The sequence below is a fragment of the Zingiber officinale genome, chromosome 2B (genome assembly GCF_018446385.1).
Source record: "Zingiber officinale cultivar Zhangliang chromosome 2B, Zo_v1.1, whole genome shotgun sequence".
NCBI classification, from domain to species: Eukaryota; Viridiplantae; Streptophyta; class Magnoliopsida; order Zingiberales; family Zingiberaceae; genus Zingiber; species Zingiber officinale.
In genome coordinates, this window is record NC_055989.1 from 145,195,032 (window position 1) to 145,211,175 (window position 16,144).

Below are 16,144 nucleotides of genomic sequence, written 5' to 3' on the forward strand. Positions count from 1 at the left end.
GTGGTTGGAATTATGTAAAATTACAAAAACCCTAGGCCCATATCAGTTGGATTGTGTCACAACCACTGATAAATTATGAAAATTTAATATGTCCACCATATACTTGGTATTTGATATAGTTGTATATACAACGACACTTGATTATGTAGTTACAAATTTACTAAATTAGTTTGTAATTTATTTATCAGGGACGATCATATAACTGAAGAAATTTTTCTGAGATATGGAATACGCTTGATACAAATTCTTGCATTGGACATGGAGATAATGTAGAAGAATTATCCAGAATAAATATTTCATCGTCTTCGGAATATAGTAGTGTCTCTAACACAAATAGAAATGCAAGCAGTAATTTCACATTTGATCTAAATGAAGAAGCAAGTATTCAAGAAGATGAGGTTTTATATCCTTGTACAACACTTGGTGATTACTTTGAGCCTACTTGGAGTGAGGAGGAAGGACATTATACCCGAATTGGAGAGGAATTACAATATAACACAGATGTACAAGAATTCTTATTTGATGATATGCAGATCGAACAATATGAAATTTCTCCAGAGTAGTACAGTGACTTAGAGGAGGAGCTCCCAATAGTTGATGATCCATATATTCTAAATTCTTGATTGCTCTAAAGGTCAATTGAATTGGCAACAGATGAGCATGAATTTTGTATTGGACAAATTTTTTCATCTCGACAAGAGTTCAAGAATGCACTTGTGAAACATGTCATGCTTAAACATATGAGATATAACCCAGTTGACACTCGAAAAAATAAAATAAAAGTCGTCTACTTCAATCAACCATGTACATGGAGAGTAGTTGGTCAAGGGATGTAGAGTTCATTGTTATGAAATATGTAAAGGAACACCAATGTGGCACCCTTAGGGAAAGTGCTGATCATCAAGCATGCTCTGCCTCCTTTGTAGTTTCATTTGTTGAAGAGGAATTTCATGCTAATGAACAGTACAAGACAAGTATAATTATCTCAGATATAAAAGATAGGTTTGGAGTGACCATATCATATAAAAAAGCATGCATAGCTCGAGAGAAAGTGATGAAGAAAGTCGTTGGAGATTATGATTAAGCATATAGAGATCTTCCACTACATCTGCGTGAGTTAAGAGTCAGGGATCCTGAAACCTGTGTGACACTACACAGGAATGGGGATAATCAGTTCCAACGCTGTTTTTGAGGTTTTGGAGTTTGTAGAAGAATATTCAGGTCTTATCTACGCAAATTAATTGGAATTGATGCCACCACACATCTAAGAGGGAAATATCCGGGTGTATTGTTGATGGCTACAACAATTGATGCTAATGACAATGTCCTCCCAGTAGCCTTTGGAATCGCTGAAGTTGAATGTGGGTCTGCATAGGAGTGATTTTTGGATCATACAAAGAGATTCTTTGCTGTTGATGCAGAGTCAATGAGCATAGTATCAGATAGACATCGTGGCATTATATCAGCAGTTAGGAAAGTCTATCCTACCACCCATTATGCTTTCTGTTGCCACCACATGTCTTGCAATATAGTAACAAATACTGGCAGTAGGTCAAGTTTAGGCTTGTTTTGGGCAACAGCTCGAGCACACACAACACTCTAATATGATCTCATAATGCAGTCCATGCTTGAAAAACATCCAGATGCTCATAAGTGGCTTCAGAATATTGACCCTAAAAGATTGGCTAATGCACACTTTAGTGGCAGAAAGTACTGTTGGTGTGGGAAGCATCCGACGATCGACCGTTGTTTTGATAATGGCAAAGGAATTCAAAGTTAAGTTGTTTTGTGATCTAATGCACTTAATTGAGTGTTTCAGGAAAGTCCTAGCTGCGGTTAGGCAGGTGGAAAACCCTAGGGGGTGGTAACCCTAGGTCATAAGGGGTGGTAACCCTATGTGGAAAGTCTTGGCGGGTCGAGACCTTCAGGCAAAAGTGCTAGGGGGTAACCCTAGGTGGAAAGTCCTGGTGTCGTGAACCAGGTGAGAGACTGGACCAGCCAGGAAGCGGAAGTCCAGCAGGAAGTCCGGAAGCTTCGAACGCTGAGCAAAAGTCTAGTCGATCTGGAAGATCGCACTGGCATCAGGTAAATCTCCTGAGTGGAGTAGATGAGGACGCGTTCCCCGTAGAGGGAACTGTTGGTGCAATATCCCTTAGGTCAAGGTTGACCAGTTTGACTAAGCTTGAGTTGGCTCAAGCTTGAGTCTTGGTTTGAGTTTCGATGTTTGACAATACAATACATGGAGACAATGAGACGTGGAGATTGCAGGTGCAATTGTCCGACTGGGTCTGATTAGGGTTTGATCAGACTGGGTTGTAGAAGAGTCAAGTATACTTGACTGGGAAGTTCTAGTGAGTGAAGTCAGGCATTTGGAAAGACTTAGTGAGTGAAGCTAGGCAGTGGGAAAGCCCTTGTGAGTGAAGCCAGGTAGAAGGAAGTCCTGGTGAGTAAAGCCAGGTGAAAGACCTGGTGAGTGAAACTAGGCAGAAGGAAGTCCTGGTGAGTGAAGCCAGGTGAAAGACCTAGTGAGTGAAGCTAGGCAGAAGGAAAATCCTGGTGAGTGAAGCCAGGTGAAAGGCCTAGTGAGTGAAGCTAGGCAGAAGGGAAGTCCTGGTGAGTGAAACCAGGCACGAGGAAATCCATATGGATCAAGGTTGATCGGACATCTGGTGTTGGAAAGTCCAAGTAGGTCAAAGGAATTGACCGGATACTTGGCACGAGGAAATCCAGGTGGATCAAGGTTGATCGGACACCTGGTGGAGATAAATCCAGATGGGTCAAGAGTGACCGAGCATCTGATGGAAGGAAGTCCAAGTGGGTAATGGAGGACCGGACACTTGGCACAAAGAGAAAGTCCAGATGAGTCAAAAGTTGACCAAAGTCTTAACGGTCGTAAATCCAATAGGGAGTTGGCATGGAACTAGGAAGTTCGAACGTAGTAAACTTCCGAAGACCATAATTTTTGACTCGGATATCGGAATGAGGTGATCTCGGATGCGAAACGAAGCTAATTTCAAGATCTGCACAGATTTCTACTTCCCAATCGATTGGCTGATTGATTGGGGGGGTTCAATAGATCAGTGGATCGATTGGTTGACGCGAATTCATGCAGAAATGGGCTGAATCGATTGGGTAATCGATTGAAACTTCCCCAATCGATCGGTCGATCCATTGGGAGAGTTTCTGAGCGAACAGTAAGCTTCTGAATCGATCAATTGATCGATTGAAGCATCCAATCGATCGGGCGATCGATTGGAGCGCTGGAAATCGCTCGAGAAGCCTTGAATCGATCGGGCAATCGATTCAGGGTGATTCCAGAGAGCACAGAGGCGCTCTAGATCGATCGGTCGATCGATCCAAAGCCTCCCCAATCGATTGGGAGCAATCCAATCAATTGGGATTCAACCGTTGGCACAAATATAGACGCAGGCGAGCGTTTTCTTCGGATCTTCTTCCTCTCTTCTCCACAGACGATTACAGAACTTCTCCACAGCGATCTTTTCTTCCTCACCGCCAGTTCTTGAAGGTTCTTGGAGGCTCATCCAAGTCAAGAGGCGATTTGCAACAAGAAGAAGAAGAAGCTAGAGTTTTCATTGTAATCTTTTAAGATTCATTTGTGTTTTGTTTCTTTCTTTCTCATTGTTGTATTGTGAGGTTGTAATGCTTCTCCGCCTTCGGTAGTTACCGAGAATGAGTGTTTTTATAGTGGAGGGTGCATGAGTGTGTGGATCCTTGGACTAGTCACCTCTTCTTGAGGTGGATACCAAGTAAATCTACATGTTAGCATTGTAGTGTGTTGTTTCTTATATTTTCTGCTGCACATCATCACAAGAAGCAAGCAACAACGAACACGAGATCGCGTCGAGCTATTCACCCCCCCTGTAGCTACATTTCGGTCCCAACAAGTGGTATCAGAGCGAGGCCGCTCTTCACCGGAATCATCGCCGGAAGGGGCAAAGAGCTAGAGGGTGAAGAAGTTGGAGCAAAATTCTTCAAGTCAAAGATTTCTTCAAGCTCAGCTTCAACATGGAATTCCAAGACGGACTTGGATTCGACACAAGGGTGCCTCCACCATATATATCTACAAGCTTCGATTCTTGGAGATCAAGAATCGAAAATTTCTTGATGATGGAGATAGAGCAATGGTTTGCTCTATTGGAAGGCTTCGAGGCTCCAAGAAACTCAAAGGGCAAAATCCTCAAGAAGAGCAAATGGAGCCAAGAACAAATTCAAAGGTGTGAGGCGAATAACAAGGTAACCAAATTATTGATTAATTTATTGCCAAGCACCATTCTTTGCAAAATTGGAGAATTTGAAGATGCAAAGGAATTGTGGAGCAAGTTGGCCAAACTTCATGAAGAACCCTCCATCGTACCAAATCAAGATAAATCCAAAAAGGGCGACTCATTGGAGCAAGACCAAGAGAAGAAGGACTCCGAAGTTGAGAGATGCTCCACTTCCGTAGAAGATGAAGATGAAGAAGCCTCCACCTCTAGGATTGAGGGGGAGCAATTTCCGTTGACACCGGATCAAGAAGAAGGAGAAGTCTCCACATCCGGGTCAAGAGAAGAAGAGGATGAAGAAGCTTCCACCTCCACAAGTCGAGTCGAATCTATTAGAGGAGCATTATTATCGGATCAAGAGGAAACCTCTACCTCCGGATCAAAAAGAGAAGATGTCATCCCTACACATGAAGATATAAATGTTTCAAATAAAAATAAAAATCACATTATATGTTTTGAGTGTAGGGAACATGGGCATTATAAGAGCAAATGCCCTAAATTGGCCAAGAAAAAGAGCCAAGTGGCACCAAAGGGTAAGGAGAAGCCCAAAAAGACCGCTCCCTAAACAAAGAAGAGCAAGGAGCACATTGTGTGCTTCTCTTGCAATCAAAAGGGACACTATCGTAGTCAATGTCCCAAGGGGAACAAGGTGGTCAAGGCTCAAGGAGGAAGCACAACTCAAGGGGGAGCTTCCAAGGTAAAACGAAAGGTATCGTTTATTGAGCCTATCTCCTTGAATAATGGTAAAAAGCATGTTAGTTCCAATTTCTATCATTTTAATGCTATTTACCATAAAAATAGGAAGCATGATGTCATTCAAGAAAAACATGTGGCTCTACATGCTAAGACTACCACACCTAGGGTTAGGAAGGTAGATGAAAATCTAGGCAAGAAAACTAAGAGTTTTAGTTATAGGTCTAGAAATAAAAATGCTTATGGATTTAATGAAAAACCAAAAACTAATGACCTAATGATGGAAAATCAAGTTTTGAGGTCAAGACTTGATAAAATGGAAAAGACCCTAAAAAGGATGGAAAATATCTTAAAAGGGCAAAATGAGCAAAACCTAGGTTTAGGACAACAAAAGTCATCCAATGACCATAGAGGTTTGGGATACAAACTTAAGGCTAAGAAGGATGTAATTTCTTACCATAGGGTTCCATATAGCTATGGAACCGAGTCTAGGTCTAAGGGTCAAGTCAAAAGTACAAGGGAAGTTATCCCTAGGAGTATTTTTGCAACTAAAGTGACTAAGACTTCTAAGAAGTCTAACAAAGTCACTAAAAAGGTCACAACGGAAGAAATCCCTAGGGTTGACCTAGAAAAGGTGACCAACCAAGGCTTCTAAGAAGCCAAACAAAGTCACTAGGAAGGTATCTAGGGAGGTTATCCCTAGCGAATACCTAGAGCATCCAAGGAGCATAAATAGGTTTTGGGTTCCTAGGAGCATTTTCTCTACCTCATAGATGGGTTAGAGAGTGTCAACTCAAATTGAAAGGGTAGTTAACCTAATCATGATGAAGTTGACACTCAAGGAGTATTTTCAAGGTTATTATTAACCTTTGAAAATGAAAAGGATTATCATTTACTCTTAATTGGAGTAATATGTGCTATGAGTTGAGAAGTTATGTTGTATTTTCAATGGCACAACAAAATATGAGTAAAAGAAATACCAATTTGAGATTTTGGCACTTTCTTAGAAAGTTAAGGGCAATTTAAGCCTTGTTTTTAAATGGTTACTCTTGGAAGAGTAGATTGTATCAAAATTTGAGGAATATAGTTAATTTCAATTTGCACAACAAATTAAGAGTAAAAGAAATGTCAAGTTGGGAGTTTGACATTTTATTAGGGACTTAAGGGCAATCTAGGACTTAAATTTTAAGTTAGCTAAGGTTTTATGATACTTAGATAGGTAATCTAGGTATTTTATTTATGCTAAAACATGCCATGATTGTTTGCCTTTTATATGTCATGACATCATATTTATTTGCTTTGGCATTCATACCTTATTATGAAAAGCACAAAAATACCATGTCATGTCATACATACATCATATAGTCATAGGAAATTTTCTTTTGAAAATTATTTTTCTTTGATGTATGTCATAACATTATCATGCATTAGTTTATTCCTTGCAATTAAGGACTAATGTCATTTATTAACAAGTAACATCCTTGGTGGATGTTCATAACCTCAAAATGCCTAGGTAGATATGCATGATCCCTAGATTAGGGCAAAACCAAGACTTACATCTCACAAAGAACTATAAGGTGGCTTGTATGTGTTTTTGTACACATTAGATGCAAGTGAAATGTTAGGATGATGAACAAAACTCAAGATGTGATTTAGTGCATTCTTTTGAGTTTTAGGTTCATCAAAACACATAGTTATGTGTTTTCCAATCATTGGGAAAGCTAATGTACAAGTCATGTGCATTGAGCCCAAGGAACATGATTGGATATTGGTTTTGAAAATCATTTTAAAATGTTTTTGGAAAACCTTGGTGAATGCTATCTTTTGATAGTAATCATCATTGAATAGTTGAGCACAAACTTGAAGAAAACACTAAAGTGTTTACAAGTTTTCAAGTTTGTGTCAATCTTTAAAAATATGAAGTATTTTCTTAGAAAACTATTTTTCCATGATATTATATGCCATAAATAATGTCTACAATGATTTTTATGATTTTTGGAATTTTGTAGATTTTTCTATGGGTTTCTGAAATTGACTGAAATGGAACTTCAGCTTTTTCAGAGCTTCAATCGATCACCCGATCGATTGAAGGGTCTCAATCGATCGGGCGATCGATTGAGAGCAAGCTTCTCGCGAACAGAAGCTTTCTGGATCGATCCACCGATCGATCCAGCCCTCCTGAATCGATCAGTGGATCGATTCAAGCAGGTTAAATCGATTGGGACCCAACTCCAATCGATTGGGAATGCTGATTTTAGCTGGTAAAGCCTGATTTCAGCATTTTGAACAATCTTTAGTCTAGGTAATCATTCCTAACCCCTCAAAACATATTTATACACATTTAAGGGGAGTTTTCATGATGAAAACAAGGATGAATTGGTTAAGGAAGACTAAGTCGAAGTTTAGGTTGAGGTTTGGTTTTATTATTAAATTTATGAACCTCAAAACTTCTAATTTTGGGTTTCCTAAAGGTTTAGGGATTCCAAGTTATTGATGGTGCAATGACAGAAGTTTCGTGCATGTCTTTAAGGGGAGTTACTCTTTAAGGACATGAAAAATATTTTTCATACACCTTGGAAGGTGGTTGACCTTCTTTAGCGAATATGCTCAAGGTTGGGCATTTGAATGTAATGGAGAGTGGATATCTTCATTATTCAAGTGGTGTATGCTCACGGATGAGCATTTGATGATAATGAAGGGAATGAGACTTTCATTTGAGAATAATGAAGGGTACGAGACCTTCGTTATTGTGTTGTGAACAACAAGTGAAGTTGTAAACAACGTTGGGAAACTCTTCAGGGGGAGAGTTTTTGATGTGTGACAATAGGGGGAGAATGTAGGGTTTAAGTTAGGCCTTTATTACTTAAAGAGGGATTTTTCCCTCTAGAAAAGGGGGAGAATGAAGGGAACCCTCATTCATATATTAGCATGAGGCTATGGGACTAGCCTAACTTAAAGGTAATTGTCAAACATCAAAAAGGGGGAGATTGTTGGTGCAATATCCCTTAGGTCAAGGTTGATCAGTTTGACTAAGCTTAAGTTGGCTCAAACTTGAGTCTTGGTTTGGGTTTCGATGTTTGACAATACAATACATGGAGACAATGAGACGTGGAGATTGCAGGTGCAATTGTCCGACTGGGTCTGATTAGGGTTTGATCAGACTGGGTTGTAGAAGAGTCAAGTATACTTGACTGGGAAGTTCTGGTGAGTGAAGCCAGTCATTTGGAAAGACCTAGTGAGTGAAGCTAGGCAGTGGGAAAGCCCTTGTGAGTGAAGTCAGGTAGAAGGAAGTCCTGGTGAGTGAAGCCAGGTGAAAGATCTGGTGAGTGAAGCTAGGCAGAAGGAAGTCCTGGTGAGTGAAGCCAGGTGAAAGACCTAGTGAGTGAAGCTAGGCAGAAGGAAAATCCTAGTGAGTGAAGCCAAGTGAAAGGCCTAGTGAGTGAAGTTAGGCAGAAGGGAAGTCCTGGTCACTGAAACCAGGCACGAGGAAATCCATATGGATCGAGGTTGATCGGACATCTGGTGTTGGAAAGTCCAAGTAGGTAAAAGGGATTGACCGGATACTTGGCACGAGAAAATCCAGGTGGATCAAGGTTGATCGGACACCTGGTGGAGATAAATCCAGATGGGTCAAGAGTGAACGAGCATCTGGTGGAAGGAAGTTCAAGTGGGTAATGGAGGACAGGACACTTGGAACAAAGAGAAAGTCCAGATGAGTCAAAAGTTGACCAAAGTCTTAACGGTCGTAAGTCCAATAGGGAGTTGGCATGGAACTAGGAAGTTCGAACGTAGTAAACTTCCGAAGACCATAACTTTTGACTCGGATATCGGAATGAGGTGATCTCGGATTCGAAACGAAGCTAATTTCAAGCTCTGCACAGATTTCTACATCCCAATCGATTGGCTAATCGATTGAGGGGTTAATCGATCAGTGGATCGATTGGTTGACGCGAATTCATGCAGAAATGGGCTGAATCGATTGGGTAATCGATTGAAACTTCCCCAATCGATCGGTCGATCGATTGAGAGAGTTTCTGAGTGAACAGTAAGCTTCTGAATCGATCAATTGATCGATTGGAGGGTTGAAAATCGCTCAAGAAGCCTTGAATCGATCGGGCAATCGATTCAGGGTGATTCCAGAGAGCACAGAGGCGCTCTAGATCGATCGGTCGATCGATCCAAAGCCTCCCCAATTGATTGGGAGCAATCCAATCGATTAGGATTCGACCGTTGGCGCAAATATAGACGCAGGCGAGCGTTTTCTTCGGATCTTCTTCCTCTCTTCTCCACAGACGATTACAGAACTTCTCCACAGCGATCTTTTCTTCCTCACCGCCAGTTCTTGGAGGCTCATCCAAGTCAAGAGGCGATTTGCAAGAAGAAGAAGAAGAAGCTAGGTTTTTCATTGTAATCTTGTAAAATTCATTTGTATTTTGCTTCTTTCTTTCTCATTGTTGTATTGTGAGGTTGTAAGGCTTCTCCGCCTTCGGTAGTTACCGAGAAGGAGTGTTTTTATAGTGGAGGGTGCGTGAGTGTGGATCCTTGGACTAGTCAACTCTTCTTGAGGTGGATACCAAGTAAATCTACGTGTTAGCGTTGTAGTGTGTTATTTCTTATATTTTCCGCTACACATCATCACAAGAAGCAAGCAACAACGAGCACGAGATCGCGCCGAGCTATTCACCCCCCCTCCCTCTAGCTACATTTCGGTCCCAATAGGAACAGTAGGCGTCGGGTCAACCTAGGATTTCCGGTTGGAAATCCGAAGTCAGACCCGGACAGTCCGACGACTGTCAAGTATATCTATTATATTGTTTCTGTGCTAACTTTGTTTTGCAGGTTTTGTATTTGGGACTAACACAATTTGCAGGAACAAAGGAGCAACTCAGACCTCGGATGAACAGTGTCTGAGGCGCCTCCTTGGGGCTTGGAGGCGCCTCGGGTGCTAGCCGAAGCCAGCTGTCCAGAGACGCTGGAGGCGCCTCAGAGGTCACTTGAGGCGCCTTGGACCAGGCGTTGGAGGCACCTTGGAGCAGCTTGGAGGCGCCTTCAGTGGGATAAGGTGTGACCAGATCAGAGCTGATCCACGCGTGCGACTCGGCAGCCTGGAGGCACCTCGGACAGGCTTGGAGGCGCCTCCAGCACTGTTTAAAAGAGGGTTCGAGGTAGAGGCTCAGGACATCATCTTCTAAGCGATCAAGCTACAACGCGCTGCCTCAAAAACACCCTGAAGTGTTGCTACAAGTTTCTGACGACCCGAAGCTTCGCGATTTTAAGATTCTATCGTCGGTATAAGTTTACTTTAATTATTGCACTTATTGTAATTCTCAGTTGTATAAACTTTTACGCGATAGTTGTTGTCCACAGTAAGCGATCAACGATCGCGGGCCTTGGAATATGAGTCACCCTAGGCTCCGAACCAAGTAAATCTTGGAGTCTTCTGTGTGTTGGTTGTTTTATTTATTTCCGCTGCGTTACTAGTAAGATTTCCGAAATAAAAAGTGAAAGCCACGAGCGCTATTCACCTCCCCCCCCCACTCTAGCGCTTTCGATCCAACAGGTACACAATGCTAACCACCAATTGTATAGAGAATTTAAATGCTTTGTTCAAGGAGACACGTGAACTTCTTATAAATAGGTTAATTGATAATACCAGAAGAAAGGTAACTCAATGGTTCTTTAATCGTAGGTAGGAAGTCTCGAATGGTATGTTGCTTTGACACCTCATGCTACCAAAGAAATATATCCAAGGAGGGAGAAAGCTAGACGATATAAAGTTCACCCCTACTCTCAATCTGAAATGGAAGTAGAGACATGGGGTGCTTCATTCATTGTTGATTTGGAGAGAAAATATTGTATCTGCAGGGAGTTTCAAATTTCAGGATTGCCTTGCTCACATGCAATTGCCGTCATCATTCACCGGAACATGGATACACTTCCATATTGTGAACATTATTTTTATTCACAGAATTGAAATGCGACATACATGGATCGTATTTACCCTTGTCGAAGCAAGAAATTTTGGCCTAGGGGAGCAAACAACATTATTGATCTTGTCCGAAAGTCGGGGAGACGGATGCTGGGGGCGTAGCACTCTTGCTGACCTCCGATGGACTTCGCTCCCGCCTACGACACAAGCAGCGTCAGTGCCGAGCCAGGGAAGGGTCCCTGGCGATGGTCGTCCGGCATTCAAGTCAGTCTCCGACGAAGCAAGAAGAAGCAAAGAGAACTGTAGTGCAACAGTAGAAATTGCGAGAAAAGCATACCTCCGCTGATGCCTGGACCCCCATTTATATAGGGCTCCTGTAGCGTGTGTACACGGTCCTTAAAGCGGGCACGCTATCTCAAGCTTTCCCTGAAGAGACATGTCAGTAAAGTGTCGCTGACACAGTACCTTAACGGACCGAGCATATCTTTGAAGTGACAGTGGAAGCTTCCACCATACGATTCTCTGTCTGACCATACTGTCTGTCAGCAGCACTAGCTCCCAAAACGATGTTGAAAGATATCCCGCTGTATCTGTTGCTTGGCCCAACGGAATAACCGCTCGTCCAGAATTCTAATATCCCTACGTTATCTACTGGCACACCGAGTGGGACAACCGCTCGGCTGAAAGTCCACTGTCGCACCGAGTGGGAGAGCCACTCGGTTGAAAGTCCACTGTCGCGTCGAGCGGGAGAGCCGCTTGGCTGAAAGTCCTCTGTCCGTGTCGTTTGCCGTCTGGTCGAGCGGGATAGCTGCTCGACTCGGCTTCTACACATCCCTTGAGCATCGGTTTGATTAGTCCCTATATCCAATATGATGGGTCGGTTATCAACCTCCCGATCGACGTGTAATTCGCTCGATCGACCACCCGGTCACCCATCCGTTGACCATCTTGATTTTGACCTCCACGTGGCGGCAAGGTGGGGGTCATGCCTAATCACCACATCACAAGTCTTCCCTCCAAGTCTAGTCGAAGGAGGTCGTAGTCCAATTGACTGGACCATTGTGTGAGCAGATTCCCTCTCAATCGGCATTCGTCGTTGTATGGACTTCAAACGGGATGTGGGATTTCTCGTCGATCGGCCTGCTGGAGTTTGCTGAACGGGCATAAGTGTGCTTCTTCTATCTGATCGGCTTGAAGGAGGTTTGCACTTGTTAAAAATTTTCTGTGGAATGCCTTGGGCAAGTGCGGATTGTGCTGACGTCATCTCGATTTTTTGGAAATCATGCAAATCCCCTCTCATTAAGGCAGAACAGGTTCCCATGCCTGCATTAATTGCCGACCAGTGGTGGCATGCCACGTGTCATGCCCACCACAGCCTCATCTTTGACGTGACAGGTATTGATTGCGACGCTTGGTGGTTTGAATTCAACGGATAAATCTTGTCCTAGGTTTTCGTGACCTAGATCGGACAGCTCCGGTCGGCCGAGCCCGGGGTTTATAAACCCGCCTCGCCGCCGCCTCTTCCATACTTTCGTTGCTTCAAGTGCTTCTCGCGACTTGCTGATCCTGTGCGCTTTGATCTCCGGCGATCCTCCGTCCCCCTTTTCTGACGACACCTCTTTTTCCTAGTAAGTTATCTCCCCATCACATTCATTTTTGAGCAGTTGACTCGTTTTTTGGTTCCAATGAAACCTCCAGTGACTTTTTTTTTCCTTTAATTGTGTTTCTGCCTCTTGGCTGCCCCCCTTTTCCTTTATTTTCGAGATGACAACCTCTTCGCAGCCGTCGGCACCCATCCTTGGACTCTGATATACCACCATGGAGTTTAGGTTTGATAAGGGCGACGCTGAGGGCCTTAGAAATTCCTTTGAAATTCCATCCAACCACGAGATCATTCTGCCTTCCTCGTCGGATCGGCCAAATGCTCCTCCGACCGACACCATCTGTCTGTTCAGGGATCACTTACCGTCGGTCTGTGATTCCCTATCCATCCTTTCATTATCGCAGTTTGTAAATTCTTCTGCATCTCTCTTACTCAACGCGTGTCGAACTCCTTCCGTCTTCTGTGTAGCGTCGTCGTCTTGTTTCGGCTGCACGACATCCCTCTTATCCCTCGGGTCTTCCATTATTTTTATTATCCGAAGATGTCCGAGCCGGGGACCTTCCTCTTCCATTCTAGGGTCGGTTTAGTGTTTTTTGATAAAATGTCAATTTCCAATAAACATTGGAGGGAGTACTTCTTTTTCATGCGTCTTCCTGAGCGGATGGAATTCTCGACCCACTAGCAGCTCGAAGTTGCACGTCAACCCCCACTGAAAAGCTACAAGAGCCGATTGGACTATCTGAATGTTGCAGCGAGGTTGGCCGGTTAGAAGTATGACATCCACAAGTTGATGTTTGAGGGTGTCATCTACATCTTTGGCCTCAGTCCGATCCGCACCCGGCTCCCGACCAGTCTAGGTATGCAACTACTTTACCCTTTCCCTTTGATCCTAACTGATTTTTCTTTTTCTCCTGCAGTCGAAGTCATGATACGAGCACGGATGCCCGGCAAGGCGAAGCTTATGGACATCACGATCGAGGCGACAACTACCGAAGAGCCGACGAACCGAGGTTTGCAACCGGTCGGCTCCCACGAAGATCCGCTCGGCCTGAGCGAGGAGGCGCCCGTGGAGGTGGGCGAAGGTGAGGCTAGCCATGCGCTGAGCGGAGGAGCCACCCCGGGCTCACAGCCTCCGGCAGAGTGGCGCCCCATTATTCCCGTCGGGGAACCATCGGGCTCGACCTCCTCTAACGTGCCATTGACCAGGCGTAGGCCGAGCAGAATGACCATTGTTGCTTGGCCGAGCAGAATGACCACTCGGCCAGAATTCTGATATCCCTGTGTTATCTGCTGCCACGCCGAGCGGGACAACTGCTCAGCTAAAAGTCCACTGCCGCGCCGAGCGGGAGAGCCGCTCGGCTGAAGGTCCTCTGTCTGTGTCGTCCGCCGTTTGGCCTAGCGAGACAGCCGCTCGGCTTGGCTTCTACACATCCCTTGAGCGTCGGTCTGATTACTCCCTATGCCCAGGATGATGGGTCGGTGCTCAACCTCCCGATCGGCGTGTAACTCGCCTGATCGACCACCCAGTTGCCTATCCGTTAACCATCTTGATTTTGACCTCCACGTGGCAGCAAGGTGGGGGCCCCGGCTAATCACCGCATCAATTATAGTTCTATGTCCCCGTAGCTTTGTGCAGCCGTGTAGATGAAAGAAGGCACGGATCGAGTCGAAATATAATAGGAAGGTAAAATTCAAATGCAACCGGTGCAAACAACTGGGCCATAATCGGAGGACCTGTAGAATGTCACTAACCCCTGGGTCTAGACTTACTTGTAAATCGGAGGAGTTGATCCATATATTTTGTATGCAGTACACCCATAGAATTGTAAGAAAAATAATTGTGTAAAGTGATGTTACTGTTATATCTTTGTATGTAGTATTTAATTTATAATTCAGTGTTATCTATGGTATGAGAAGTGTAAACCAACTCAGCAAGGCAGAACTAATACTTCACACTATATCTCCATTTTGAAAAATAAAAATGCGCTAGCAGTTGTGAATATTCAAAAATATAATAAGTTTAGTCCATCTCTACATTTCAATTCAACAGGTAGGGTTGTTAATTTCAAAGTCTTGTAAATTTGTTATAAACTATAAATGAGTTAAAACTTAGACAAAATGATTGTTGTTATGTTTGAAAAATAAAATTAGACACCGGTTGTCATTTATTGAAAAAAAACATAGGTGCACTGTTCTAAGCCAAATGACACGGAGCAAGAACTTCCTAGCTAGGGTGTATAACTAAGTCTTGACACCATATATATCATCGCCCCTCTTAAACTTTCATAGGGAACGTGATTTCAAGTAAATCCAAGTAGCGTAGGGTCATAAGTGGGTTTTGGTCAAAATCCACTCATGAACCTAGACACCTCTTATTAGACCCATTTCAAGTCTTGTGAGATTCTGATATTGCAATGACTCCAACGGTACTATCCATTACTGATGTAAAGTTCTTTAGGGGTGGTCGCACATTTTGAAAAAATTTCAGCCTCATATTGGACCTGATATGGTGTCATATCAGGCCCAATGTAGGCCTGATATGATACCATATCAGGCCTAACATGGGCATGATATAAAACCATATCAGGCCCAATGTGGAGAAGTTTAGTTTCTACAGTTAGGATTTAAATTTTGCTTTAGATCGTATTTATTTATGTCTTGTTGTTCATTCTTAGTTTAAGTGAGTGTTGATGGTTTAATCACAACATAAGGTGACAATGCGTTATGGTTGGATTATTGACACCTAGTTAGGTTTTCTTTATGCATTTCTGTGCTTTCATTTGTTAGATTTAAATTCAAAATCTAAACTCCCTCATTTATATATTAAAACCTCAAAAATAGGAATAACTGACAATCCTAGATTGCATCCTACTGTTGGTTCCTCGAGGTTCGATCCTGGGCTCGTTATTACAACATGATTGTGTAGTTAAGGGGTTCATGGAATATACATTGTTAATTTGTTTTACAAGTGTGACAAACTTGTTATCAATCATCCACATTAATTTTTTTCTTTTCCCCTTCTCCAGAACATCAGGTTCTTTTACAAATTTTTTCCCCTGTCTTGAAACGTTCTCCACAGGCTCACATATTTGTATATTTCTCCGCTGCCTCTTAGGTAAAATTTGGAGCCACAATGGACTATCAATTGGAGTATCCCTGCAATCATAGCGACTTCTTTCACGTCCTTTCCTACTTCTTATTGCAAAAGCTACTGGTTCACATTGAGGATCGTCTACAGACTCCCTATATTGAGATTGCATGTCTTTATTTTCTAATATTTTAAGTAATTCTTTCACCCTATCATTCAAATGCATGTTCTCCATTGTTAGCTCCTTAATTCTGTTTGCTTGAATAATGCAATTACAACATTCATTATTACTTTGGCTTCCTTTTTCATTTACTTTAAATTGTGATGTCTCCATTGCACGTGGAATGTCATCAACGCCAACAAGGTTCTCAACCAACGATTTCTAATATTGGGTAGGGATTAGATCAATCAGAACCTGTCAAATTATTAAAACACATGTTAAAAAAGGATTTTTAACCTAATTAAAGTCACAGTATTGAAAATTTACCTCTTCAGATGAGACTCGATCGAACAAATCTCTCACCTTACTAATATGTGAAGGAATATTC